The 13577-nt window shown below is 47.0% G+C and overlaps 1 long non-coding RNA gene and 1 other non-coding gene across 6 annotated transcripts in view; both read right to left on the reverse strand.

Moving 5' to 3' along the window:
* Positions 1 to 2205: 2205 nt before the first annotated feature.
* LOC104975286 (uncharacterized) overlaps positions 2206 to 13577 on the reverse strand; it is a 35011-nt gene continuing 23639 nt past the window's right edge. For 4 of the 5 annotated variants that reach the window (XR_009491991.1, XR_009491994.1, XR_009491992.1 and 1 more), the window contains one exon: positions 2207 to 5042. This is a non-coding gene — a long non-coding RNA (uncharacterized lncRNA). Of the gene's footprint in view, positions 5043 to 13577 lie in introns of all 5 variants that reach the window. The other variant, XR_009491995.1, reaches the window with a different exon arrangement.
* TRNAS-GGA (transfer RNA serine (anticodon GGA)) lies at positions 12809 to 12880 on the reverse strand. Its single transcript has one exon. It is a non-coding gene; the product is annotated as a tRNA-Ser (tRNA).

Below are 13577 nucleotides of genomic sequence, written 5' to 3' on the forward strand. Positions count from 1 at the left end.
CACGAACCCCGACATGTCAGTGCCCTTGTTCTATTACAAAGAGTTTCAAAAAAAAAAAATAATAATAAAGAACTGCTGTCTTTGGAACAACTGTCGCCAGGAGGGAGATGTGGAATTAGCCTGGAGACCCTGCTGAAAATCGAAAATATATGAAATTCATGAACCTGTAAAATTTGAGCATATTCCCTTTCACAGGCAGGCAGCAAAATGACAGCCATGCTCAAACAAAACAAGCAATTCCAGTTAAGGAAAGGAGTACAGCCAAGGCTTTATTTGGTCCAGGCTGAGGTTAGACTTGTTAGAAGAGGCAAGATTGGAAAAGAAACCATAGAAGACAGTCAAGCAGGTGCTCCCCCCCCAACCCTGCCCCCACCACCATCGGGGCTGTTTACCCCTCCTTGCTCTGTTCATCAATCGATGGAGGTTTTAAGCACCTGGATTCCTGGGTTGGGAAGATCTGCTGGGGAAGGGATAGGCTACCCACTCCAGTATTCTTGGGCTTCCCTGGTGGCTCATCTGGTAAAGAATCCGCCTGCAATGTGGGAGACCTGGGTTCAATCCCTAGGTTGGGAAGATTCCCCTGGAGAAGGGAAAGGCTACCACTCCAGTATTCTGGCCTGGAGAATTCCATGGACTATATAGTCCATGAGGTTGCATGCAAAGAGTTGGACATGACTGAGAGAATTTCACTTTCACTTTCACTTTAGGAGGGCATCACCTCGGAGGTAAATGTCTCCCTCTAGCCCTGCGATGGTTCTGAGAGGTCTAGGGGGTGAGGGTGGGCATGGAGGGCCCAAACACCCGGCCTCCGGCAGCCATGGGCTTTCGATTCATTTCACTGATGCCCACACAGTGCCCACCGATGACACACATCCAGGGCCTCACGTGGCCCTGCCCACCAGGCACCTGGGACATTGCTGTATCTCTTCCTAGATGGGCCCTGTCCTCCTGCAGCAACTCCTGGGGGATGACAGTGGTGATTTCCCACTGCCTTTCAAGCTTCTCATGCACCCACCCCCACCCCCAGCAGTGCCCAGAGGTACCCTCTTGTACAGGGAGGGTACCCTCACAAAGGTCTGCAGCTGGCCTGGTGGAATGTGAAGTCCACAAGCGTCCACAATCTCTACTCACTAGGCTGTAGTTTCCCCCCGAGCAGAGCAAGGGGCAGATTCGGGGAAGGACTCCCACCTCCCTGGGCCCTGCCTGCAGAGTCTAAGAGCAGTGGTCTCCCCGGGGCAGCACAGTTGCACACGTAATGCAGGAAGAGTTAAAGGCTCCTGAAGTCATGGATTCCTCTCCTGGCCCGGGGAAGCCAGCGTTCCTAGGTCACATGTGAGATTCTACATCGGTGGGAGACAGAGTCAAAGGAACCCACAACTAAACTGAACACTTGCCTCTGGCCCCTGAGAGACTGAATGGTGATGAAGGGCTGGAACTTTGGCCTCCAGTTCTGCTTCTCCCACTTGCTGGCTCTGAGATTTTAGACAAGTTACTTCAAGTCCTGGAATCTGTTTACCCACCAGGGAAATGGGAATACAAGTTACCTACCCCAGTGGAGCTGGCCTGATGGATGCGAAGAACTGACTCACTGCAAAAGACCCTGATGCTGGGAAAGACTGAAGGCAGGAGGAGAAAGGGACGACAGAGGATAATATGGTTGGATGGCGAGTCAATGGACATGAGTTTGAGTAAACTCTGGGAGTTGGTGATGGACAGGGAGGCCTGGCGTGCTGCAGTACATGGGGTGGCAAAGAGTCTGACTGACTGACCCCAGTGGATCCTTGTGAGGTTTAAGGCTTCTATGGTACATAAAGATTGTAGAGAAATGCTGGCAAATAGTAAGCCCACAAAAGGACGGAGCAGCCTAGCCTCGGGGCACAAAGTGGAGGCCGGGGCTCCTGCTCACATCTCTCACTCTGGTGATGACTCAGGCCTCTACCCCGAAGAGCCTAAGCAGTATCTACAGAGGTCAGGCAAGAGCCAAGAGCTCACAAAGGTTCAGTATCCTCAGGTCAGTCTGAATTTTCAGTGATGAGGAGGAAGAGGCCCAGCTGGAAGATTCTGGAGAAGCCAGGAGGCTCTGACACCATGGCCGGTCCAGACTCTCACCCCACTCCCACCCCAACTGCCTGGCATCAGGCCACATCAGCTTTCCCTCCCCCATCATTCCCCACCAATGCCCCAGCCAAGGCATCTTCTCCTGTTTAAAGGGCCCAGAATGTTAAGTTTAATGGGCAGGCAGGAGCGGTGGAGGAGAGAAGGGGAAGGATGTGATTGGCATGGTCCCAGCCTCACATTGCCCTAGGGGTCACTCTTCACTCCCCAAAAGCGTGTTCAGCTCTGAGCAGCTGTTTGCCCATTTGCCTGGCTAATGAATGCCCCACCAGGTCTGGCAGGCTCAGGCAGGGAGGGAAGGGTGAGGAGGAAAGAGAAACCATGCAGAAGGGAGGAGTTGCCTGGGCCTCGGCCACACGCAGAGGCTCACTTCAGTGTTCAAACGGGCACATGCACAGGTGCATGCATGAATGCATACAGAGGTGCACACTTGTGCACACACGCACATATATACCTTCTGGCTCACTGATGGCAGAGGCAGTGGTTGTAGGACCATCCAGCATTCTCCTCTGTTGGTGAAGCCCCAGACCACGTCCCTGGATGATCACTCTTTGTCCAGCGCTTGTAACATGTCTTCTGGGGCTTGAGTCACTGAGATGTGACAGCTGCAGGCACTGGGCAGCTGTAAATATTTAACAGACTTAATGGCACCCCACTTCAGTACTCTTGCCTGGAAAATCCCATGGACGGAGGAGCCTGGTAGGCTGCAGTCCATAGGGTCACTAAGAGTCGGACACGACTGAGCAACTTCACTTTCACTTTTCTCTTTTCATGCACTGGAGAAGGAAATGGCAACCCACTCCAGTATTCTTGCCTGGAGAATCCCAGGGACAATGGAGCCTGGTGGGCTGCTGTCTATGGGGTCGCACAGAGTTGGACATGACTGAAGCGACTTAGCATAGCATAGCATAGCATAGGGAGCGGTGGGTGGGCCATGATTTGTTACTGTTGTTGTTTAGTTGCTAAGTCATATCTGACTCTTTGCAACCCCAGGGACTGTAACCCGCCAGGCTCCTCTGTCCATGGGATTTTCCAGGCAAGAATACTGGAGTGGGTTGCCATTCCCTTCTCCAGGGGATCTTCCTGGCCCAGGGATTAAACCCAGGTCTCCTGCTTGGCAGGTGAATTCTTTACCACTGAGCCACTAGGGAAGCCCGCCATGATTTGTAGGGCTTGCCAATTTCTGGGGTGTAAATGCTCTCTTGAGGCTAGTTTCAGGCCCTGACATGTCACTGAAAGTGTGGTCAGGAAGAGACTCCTCAGACCAACTGTGGTGAGCATCCCTTCTGCTCGGGTACCAGGGAATCACAGGTGATGTGAATGCAAGTTAAAAGACCACAGTACTCAACCCTCGCAAGAAACAGAACCAAACACCAGCCCAGCTGCTGGCCAAAGTTTGTTTGTTCAACTGACAATATTTATTGAAGTAAACAAAAACCAGGGATAAATCTTAGGGGGAAAAACAGTCCTTTTGACTTTTGCCAAAATACATAATTAACACTGACTCAGTGGACATGAGTTTGAGAAAACGCCAGGAGATAGTGAAGGACAGGGAAGCCTGACGTGCTGCCATCCGTGGAGTTACAAAGAGTCAGCTGTGACTTAGAGACTGAACAACAACAGTTAACGTAGGTGGGATGCTTTTCAGTCTAGAAATTGGCAGGATAAACATCACCAGGTAAGCGTAAGCTCAGGGAGACATCATCTCTTGAAATTTTTGTTTGTTTTGGTTTAAAATAACTTCAAAAGGCTTTATAATGCACAAAGCCAGAAAAGAACTTACTAGAAAGGCACCTCAATCTAACTGAGGTCACGTGGAAGGAGTCTCTGCCTCAGATGTGTGGGATCGCTTTCTATGAAGGGTGAAGGGTCGTGTGAACCTTCTGGAGTGACTAGCTGGGGTGGGCAGATGTAAACTTCCCCCTCCTGAGAAAAAAACTAAGTCCTTCTGTGAGCAACAGCCTCGTCCCATTGTTCTGCAAAATCCTCACCAAACAATTTCTTTTCATTCCTCTGCTTTGGCCTAGTTGTGTGCAGCTCACATTTTTATTAGGTTTTTTAAATAAACCTGAGATGACTCTCAATGCAAACAGAGAAAGCCTCGGTTACAGTCCATTTGAAAAACCGCTCACTAGAATAGGGGAAGCGAAAACACATTTTTGTATTTATCTAAAAGCAATGGAGCCTCAAACAGTAGTTAAGATTATAATATTCTTGAGGGAGGCAAAATCCTCAATTCCAATATAAACTATACAATTGGTTATCTCTATACTGTTAAGAAAGTGTCCCTGCCAAATGAGCTAAATATACTCTGGACAGCCAGGATCCTTTACAGAACAGCAATCTGAATGAAGGCAAAGAAGAGATAGAAACAGAACACCACCCCCAGACAGTAACCCAAAGCAGAAGACTGTAAACCTATTGGAAATGTGGGTTTAATGTCTCATCCTCCAGGAGCTCATTAGTGACACTGTTGGGCTATCAGAGCCTAGATTTATGAGGCTCAAACTTTAGGACTGACAGACACAAAAAGGTGAATGTCCAGCCACAATCCCACTGTGGGAGGTAGGAGTCAGGACCAACCCCAAGTTCAAGCTAAATTGGGTCAGGAGGGCATGCAGATGCTGCCTTATCAAAGCGTTCTTTTCAAAACCTTTCTTTATAAAATAACTTCCACCTCTTGAATTTGAAAGTTACAAGAATCCTATCTTGTACATTTTTCCAGAAACTTGGACATTGAATGAATGGAGGTGAACCTGCTTTTCCAGGTAATGGGGGATAGAACAAGAAAAGATGCAGCCTTGTGTTCCTCAAAAGTCAAGGCATGAGGGTCCTGGAGTCCTCTAGTTGATTCCTTCTTCCACCATTTTGAAGTTGTACAATCCTTGGCAAGTTACTTAACCTCTCTGAACCTCAGTTATCCTCATCTGAAAAATAGAGGTAGTAATAAGTATCATCATACGTAATCAGCATTACTGTTGAAATTATTCATTGAGATACACCAGGCACGTGGTGAAGGCTCACCAGTTGTCAGCTATTGGTTCTACATTTCATTGCTCCAGTTCTCCCACATTTTACCATTTCTTCCATGCATATGACAGTCTGCAGCATCCTGGCACTGTGTCAAACTTTAACTGCACATCTTACAATCAATTGAGTCTTGGTTTGATGAAACACAGTGTTGTAATTATCAGTACTATTATTACCAAAGAGATCTGACCATAAAACAATAATGAGACTGCTTTCACGGGCTGTGGACAATAAGCAGCCTTATTATTTTAAAACAGCGTGGCACAGACTTCCCGGCTGGAAGACTCTCCTGGGGGCCTCCATGCTGTGGGAAAGAGGGATGGATGTTACCTTCTAGCAGTAAGTGACTTGCTATAGATCTGTCTTGTCTTAAGCAGCTCAAGATCTGAAAATCTGGATCTCTAATTTAAAAATTAACTAGCAGATCATACTTTAAAATAGAGACCTTCACAAAAGTATCATCCATTTAAAGTAATGTTTCTCAACTCAATTTTTATCACCTCTACCCCTCAAAGATTCTTTTTAGATATTTTTGTCCTAATTACTCCCCAGTGAAATATTAAGACTAAAGACATACTGTATATCTACTTATGTATTATATATCTGTGCTTTGTTCATAAAAAGCTATACAAATGATGCACTAAAAAATGATTTTTCACCCCCCTTTGAGTGCAGAATTACTCCCCTTGAGAGTGCATGCTTTAGAAACAGATCTTAGAGAGCATTTGAAATACTACATGACAGGACAGTTTTATTTGCGCTCAATTTTTACATGACATGTCAACTCTGAAAGGAAGGAAACCCAAGTACTCCTTGGAAGGAAAGTTATGACCAACCGAGATAGCATATTCAAAAGCAGAGACATTACTTTGCCAACAAAGGTCCATCTAGTCAAGGCTATGGTTTTTCCGGTGGTCAAGTATGGATGTGAGAGTTGGACTGTGAAGAAAGCAAAACGCCAAAGAATTGATGCTTTTGAACTGTGGTGTTGGAGAAGACTCTTGAGAGTCCCTTGGACTGCAAGGAGATCCAACCAGTCCATTCTGAAGGAGATCAGCCCTGGGATTTCTTTGGAAGGAATAATGCTAAAGCTGAAACTCCAGTACTTCAGCCACCTCATGTGAAGAGTTGACTCATTGGAAAAGACCCTGATGCTGGGAGGGATTGGGGGCAGGAGGAGAAGGGGACGACAGAGGATGAGATGGCTGGATGGCATCACTGACTCAATGGACGTGAGTCTGGGTGAACTCCGGGAGTTGGTGATGGACAGGGAGGCCTGGCGTGCTGCGATTCATGGGGTGGCAAAGAGTCGGACACAACTGAGTGACTGAACTGAACTGAACTGAAGTAGCATATTTGATAAAATGTTCACAGTGAGATGTCCACACCGTGTTCATTACAGGCCAGTGTCTCTAGTTGTTTTTTAGACCATGCTACCTGAGCAATTCACCAGGAAGGTGGGACATATATCAGCTGGATTTGCCTCTACAATTAATGTAAGCTTGTCTCCAAGTTAGGTTGACATTTTTTGATATGTATAAGTGTTTATTCACCCCGTGACAAGTAGCCCTGGATCATGTCACTCATTCATATGATAGTTATTGAAATCATTTCTGCAGTAGCTCCGTGATAATTTTCCTTATCTCACCTTGCTTTGTCGCTGAAATCAGCATCCTGGTTAACCATCTTCCTGAATATTTTCTACAGTTTAGCTCCAAGGGCAGGATTCTCTACATCCCTAATCTCACTGGTCTTGACCAGGATGAAGTTTCTTGGGCCCCAAAGGAAGGAATCTGGAAGCAGCAGAAACAACTGCTTCCTGCTTCTCACTTCTCACTTGCTGCTTCTAGCTTCTCACTTCCCACTTCCGGCTTCCAGTTTTGGCCCAAGCTTCCGGTGCCTCTGCCTAGAGGCAGAGACTTAGTGTAAAGATGGACAGATGATACTCAGGAAATGAGCTCTGTGGAGCTGAAAATCTTTGCACAGGAGGAGGAAAGAACAGAGGCTAAAGGAAGGGGAGGAATGAGGGGAGAGGGAGCCACAGCCTCTGTGAAGGCAGCAAAGGGAGGGAGCCAGTGGGGAAGAGCCAGGAAAAGGGGTGGTCACCCCACAGGGTAGAACTCCAAGGAAGTTGGAGTGGACTTGGGCCTGGGGCTGCAGCCGGGGGAGGCCCCAGCCCCTGCTTGGATTACCCCGTCAGTAGCCCAGAAGTAACCGAGATGACCTGACCCAATCCAGAGACCACTCAGAAGCAGGCTGGGAGGTTGCCCTGGGAACTGCTCCACCCAGAGCAGGGTCTCCCAGGGACCCAGAGGCTGGGCTCAGGACAGCACCCAGACTCCCCACCCCACCCCCAGTGCCCAGCAGACAGGCAGCTTAGGTGGCTCGTGTCTGAGATGTCATTTAAAGAGGGTAGGCCCTCCCACTCCACAAGAGGAGAGTGGTTCCTAAAATGTTAATTTTAAAAAACAGCCTGACATCATTTTCCCTGAGTTATAGCCCAAGTAGGGGCTCTAGGACACTCAATATGACCATCAGCTCTGTCCTGTCGAACCTCAGGGAAAAGGCCTGAAAGAGCCTTCTCTCCATCCCCGGACTTGAGGGCCTTTGCCCTCCATGGAAGGCAGTATTTGTTCTGATACGGATCCCATCCCTGGCTGCCTTGTCTGGGCCTTACTGATGTAGACGGGGCCAGCACTGGCCTCATAGCTCCTCTTTCCTTGTATGATGACCTGCCAGGGTCCCTGACCTAGAACTTGCTTGGCAAAGCTGGAGGTCCTCAAGAATGAGAACTGTGGAGGTTACTGAAAAATGCACTGTTATTCCTGAAGAGAGGGTCCCAGGCCTGGTAACCATGACCCTGATTTTCCTCCTAATCATAAATAAATGATAGCCTCTTTTTTCTTGTTTTGATTAGTGGAGAGGATCCAGGATGAAGAGGGCTGAGAGGTGGACAGGGGCATTGCCAAGGAGTTGAAAGGGCAGAGGAACAGGAAACAAAGACCATCTTGCTGGACTCTGCAATTTCTCCAGGGCTCTGCTCTGCTTCCACCAACTCTCACAAAATAGAGGTGGTGTTGAGGAGTTCATATCATATCTGAAGTCCAGAATCGTGCCGGGCTGACTGAAAACATTGGCAGGAACCACTTGTAGTTTTAAGCTGATTGATTGCATATTTAATTTAACTCCACTATTGGGGTAAATTCAAAAATCACTTTGCAGATCTTCACCTGACAAACGAAGGGGGCTGAAACAGGTAAGCTGGTACTGACACAGGATGTATCAAGAGACTGTAGGTCTGCTAAGAAAGCAAAAATTAGAAGCTGGAAAGTTGAGCACTGGACAGACTTGGTAGAAGAAGGCTCACACACACACACACACACACACGCACACACACACACACACATACACCCTTTGTTATCCTGTTTTATTTCCATCATTGCGGTTAACACAACCTGAGCACACGTCATGGGCTTACTTCGTTTGTCACCTGTCAACCCACCATTAGAACGCCCCTGAGAGCAGGAACCCTATGTGTCTTGTTCAACTGCAGGGACCCCAGAATCTAGAACACCTGGAGCCAGAGCTCATCACTGTTTGGGAGGGAGGGGAAGGAGGGCTAGCAGCTGGGCTCTTGTCCCATTATAGACGCTGAAATCAACCACACTGAACAGCCCTACACAAGCTGGTGATGTCAATCTCCTCCATACGCATCAGGCCAAGTACAAAACCATGGATGTGGGACAATGACCATCTCTAGAATTCTAAGGTTACCTAAAGGGCAACTGTACAAACCAAAGAGAGTAAGATGGAGAGAAGGAGAGTCCTTCCCAGTTCCAGAGGCTGGAATAAGCCCTGGATAATTCCAAATAATTCCAACCATGATAAACCCGCTTAAGAGGGGAGTTTGTGGTCGGCACTGTACAGTGAGCTGGAAACCCCAGAAATGGTCCCATCAGTAGGGTCTTGTCCCCGGAATACTGAGGCTCACTTTCCTTGGTCTGTAACTTTGCCCTGGTCAACACAGTGGGAATGCATTGCTTAGGGTGATGTATACATAGAGTCCTGGCCCACAATGTGTGCTTAGCCCATATTCTGATGTACTTACGTGGAAGGAACAGAAGCTGTGTGGTCTGTCTTGATGGGACAACAAGCACACTTGACTGGGAGATGTTTCTTTACTCTGAGCATAATAAGCCAGCTCATTTATAGCAAGACTGTGTGTAAACCTAGCTCCAGTCTACACCGGGACAACACATTAAGATGCATATCAGCCAACCGGAGAGTCCAAGAGGCGGACTGTGGTCAGAGGATGCTGGGCATGCACCCAAGGAAAGAACAGGGGTGTGGACCCTGGAAAACTAAGGGCTCAAAAGGGCCTAGAAATCTTATGGAAGCATCTGACAATGAGGAAAGAATGTAGTCACTCAGGCTACAGAAGGGGAACAAAAAAGTTAGACCTATGAGATAGGGAAGAAAAACCAGCTAAATGCAAAGAGGCTTTGGTAACAATTAGAACTTAAAGAAAGCTGAGCACCGAAGAATTTATGCTTTTGAACTGTGGTGTTGGAGAAGACTCTTGAGAGTCCCTTGGACTGCAAGGAGATCCAACCAGTCTATCCTAAAGGAGATCAGTCCTAAATATTCATTGGAAGGACTGATCCTGATGCTGGAACTCCAATATTTTGGGTACCTGATGCAAAGAACTGACTCATTAGAAAAGACCCTAATGCTGGAAAAGATTGAAGGCAGGAGGAGAAGGGGACAACAGAGGATGAGATGGTTGTATGGCATTACCGACTCAATGGACATGAGTTTGAGCAAGCTCCAGGAGTTGGTGAAAGACAGGGAAGCCTGGTGTGCTGTGGTCCATGGGTCTCAAAGAGTCGGACATGACTGAGCGACTGAACTGAACTGAACTGAAAACTTCATAACAATTAATGTACAATAGAGAAAAGGATGGCTTCTAGAATTGTTCTGACCTGGACTGGGGCCCTAATCTGCGTCTACTACTTCTGAAAGTGAAAAGTCACTCAGTCATGTCCAACTCTTTGCAACCCCATGGACTATACAGTCCATTGAATTCTCCAGGCCAGAATACTGGAGTGGGTAGCCTTTCCCTTCTCCAGGGGATCTTCCCAGCCCAGGGATCAAACCCAGGTCTCCCACATTGCAGGCGGATTCTTTACCAGCTAAGCCACAAGGGAAGCCTTAGTTCTGAGGTCTTGGCCAAATTACCCAATTTCCTTATGCCTCAGGCTTATTATCTCTAAATTAAGAGACATGACAGCAATTTCTTCAAAATTTGCTGTGAAAGTTAAAATTGTATAATGCATATAAGACACTTTGCACAGATAGTAAGTGCCCATAAACATAGCCATGATCATGTTATTATTGTGGAAAATTCAGGACATACTATTATGGGCTATCACCACCCAGCAACCCATGGTTTCTCAACACCTCAATATTGACTGTTGAGGCAGGGAGCTTCTGGAGGAAGTGAAGGGTAAAACTCCAAAGTTTGGAAAAAAGTCAAAGTTGAATCCGTTACCATTCAAAGTATTCAATGGGTTGAATTGTATCCCCAAAAAGACATGTTAGAGTCCTGACCCCAGTACCTCAGACCATGACTGTATGTGGAGAGAGGGTCTTAAAGGCTGTAATCAAATTAAAATGAGGTCATTAGTGTGGGTCCCAATCCAATAAGATGGGTGTCCCTATAAAAAGGGGACATTTGGACACACACGGGGCAAGACCCTGTTGAGAGACTCAGAGAAGACGGCTGTCTACAAGCTGAGGAGAGACTCCTGAAATCAAGTTCTCCCTCCCAGCCTCAGAAGGAACCAGCCTGCAGGCATCTCGAGTCTGGACTGCTGGCCTTCCGAGCTACAAGACAGTAAACACCTCTGGTTCAAGCCCGTGAGTCTATGTGGTACGTTGTTACGGTGTGTTTGCTCGGTTGCTCAGTCATGTCTGATACTTTGCAACCCCATGGACTGTGGCCCGCCTGACTCTTCTGTGCATGGGATTTCCCAGGAAAGAATAGTGAAGTGGGTTGCTGTTTCCTCCCCCAGGGGAATCTTCCTAACCCAGGGATCAAACCCATGTCTCCTGTTTCTCCTGCATTGGCAGGTGGATTCTTTACCATTCCGCTACCTGGGAAGCCTGTTAACAGCAGCATAAATAAACTAAAACAGGTCACCACTCACCAAACATATAGGGCCGCTTGGGTGGAGATGGCTATGGGCAAACTACCATCCGTCGTAAATACAGACTCCTGGGCGCCAACACCAACAACTGATCCAACTAGGTCAGGACGGGACTCCAAATCTGCATTTAAAAATCACCCCCAAGGTACGGCAAGGGATGGTCGGTTTAAAGGCACTGGATGGACAAGCTCCAGAGGACTCTTCGGCTCTGTTAACCATCCACATGAAGCAAACATGAGATTGAAGGTGTCTGCACACACATATGTGTCTGCGTGTGTGTCCACGTGTCCAGGGCTGTGTGCTTTCTAAGCATATACCCATGTTCAGAAAATAGCTTCAAGATTCTGCAGATGAGAATGACCGAAGAAGAGCAGAGCATACAAGTTGAGTTGATTTGTCTTTTCCAGAAGCAGCTTATCTTGGGCCAAGCAGCCCTGGCAGCTGAGTCCTGCTCCCGCTGCCGGCACAGCTCTGGCTGACAGCCACTCAGGCAGCTGCCAGGGGTTGAGGGGCAGCGGGGTGAGCGGATCCAGCTGGGGTGATGCTGGGGCAGCTGCAGCTGCCCAGTGCCTGCTGCGCACGGCTCCTCTGCAGAGCGCAGGTGCTAGAAGCTGCTGGGCACGACAGCTGTTCCACCAAGTGAGCATGGGTCAAAGCGGGAATGTTTGCAAAGTCCACACCTGTATCTGTGATGTGCCATAGTTTCATTTTCAAAGAAAGAAATAGCAGCAGCTCAATACAAAGTAAGCATTTTTCTGGCATTTTCTTTTGTATAAATATTAGCCAGTTCATATGTATAAGGCCATTTTTCCACAGGAGCTTAGATATTAGGTCTGTGCATAAAGATAGCTGAAGACCCAGCACACTATGCAAACCTATGAGAGGACAGCGAGCCCCAGCATGTGTTTAAAAATAGGCGGGGATGTCTGAACTCATGTCAAATTAACAGTCTGCTTCTAAAGGGGGATAATTTATTAATAGCTGCATAATATTCTCCAATTGCATTTAACTTAACTAAAGCAGACTGAACAAATTCTATCAAGCTGAAAGCTATACCATTCCCTCATTCAGCTCTGGGTTGTCGGTTTTTTTTGTTTGTTTGTTTGTTTTCCTCCTGTGTAATGGTTATCTATAGCTGCATAACAAATTGTCCCCAAAATGTAGCTACTTATTAACAGATGACTGGATAAAGAAGATGTGGTGCATATATATAATAGAATATTAGCCATAAAAAAAAGCACAAAATAATGCTATTTGCAGCAACATGGATGGATCTAGAGATGATCATACTAAGTGAAGTAAGTCCGACAGAGAAACATAAGTGAAAGTGAAGTCACTCAGTCATGTCTGACTCTTTACGACCTCATGGACTGTAGCCTACCAGGCTCCTCCCTCCTTGGGATTATCTAGGCAAGAGTACTCGAGTGGGTTGCCATTTCCTTCTCCAGGGGATCTTCCCGACCCAGGGATCGAACCTGGGTCTCCTGCATTCCAGGCAGATGCTTTAACCTCTGAGCCACCAGGGAAGCCCTACCCCTTGCAGCTTTTTACATTTAAGAAAAAAGATGTAAAAAGATAATATCATATGATATCCCCATATGTGGAATCTAATTTTTTAATGATACAAATGAATTTATTTACAAAACAGAAATAGGCTCACAGATTTTTAAAACAAACATGGTTACCAAAGAGGAAACATGGGAGGGAGGGGTAAATTAGAAGCTGGGGATTAACATACACACACTACTATATGTAAAATAGATAACTAACAAGAACCTACTGTATAGCACTTGGGAAATCTACTCAATATTCTGTAATGACCTATATAGGAAGAGAATCTGTGCTCGCTTGTAACAGACCACCCCTTGTAGTTTTTTACATTTAAGAAAAAAGGTCTCAGGCTGATAAACCAGAGACAAACAGACCTGATTACTGGGCTACCTGACAGCAGCTTTGTTTTGAAAAAAGGCAAGAAAAAGAAGCAAGCAAGACTCTCACTGCTTTGTTCCTTACCATATACCCCGGACTGTGAGCTCCACCTTTGTGATCCCCCCGACTGCCCATGTTGGGGGTGGGGCACAGTTCTTGAGATGTAGCCTGCCGTGTCTTCCCCCCGTGACTGGCAGAGGAATAAAGCCATCTTTCATTCCCTCCAAACTCTGTCTCTGTATTTCTATTCAGCATCGGTTACAGGGAGCCAAGACTTTGGTGACATGGGCACAG

This window comes from Bos taurus, chromosome 20 (genome assembly GCF_002263795.3).
Source record: "Bos taurus isolate L1 Dominette 01449 registration number 42190680 breed Hereford chromosome 20, ARS-UCD2.0, whole genome shotgun sequence".
Taxonomy (NCBI): domain Eukaryota; kingdom Metazoa; phylum Chordata; class Mammalia; order Artiodactyla; family Bovidae; genus Bos; species Bos taurus.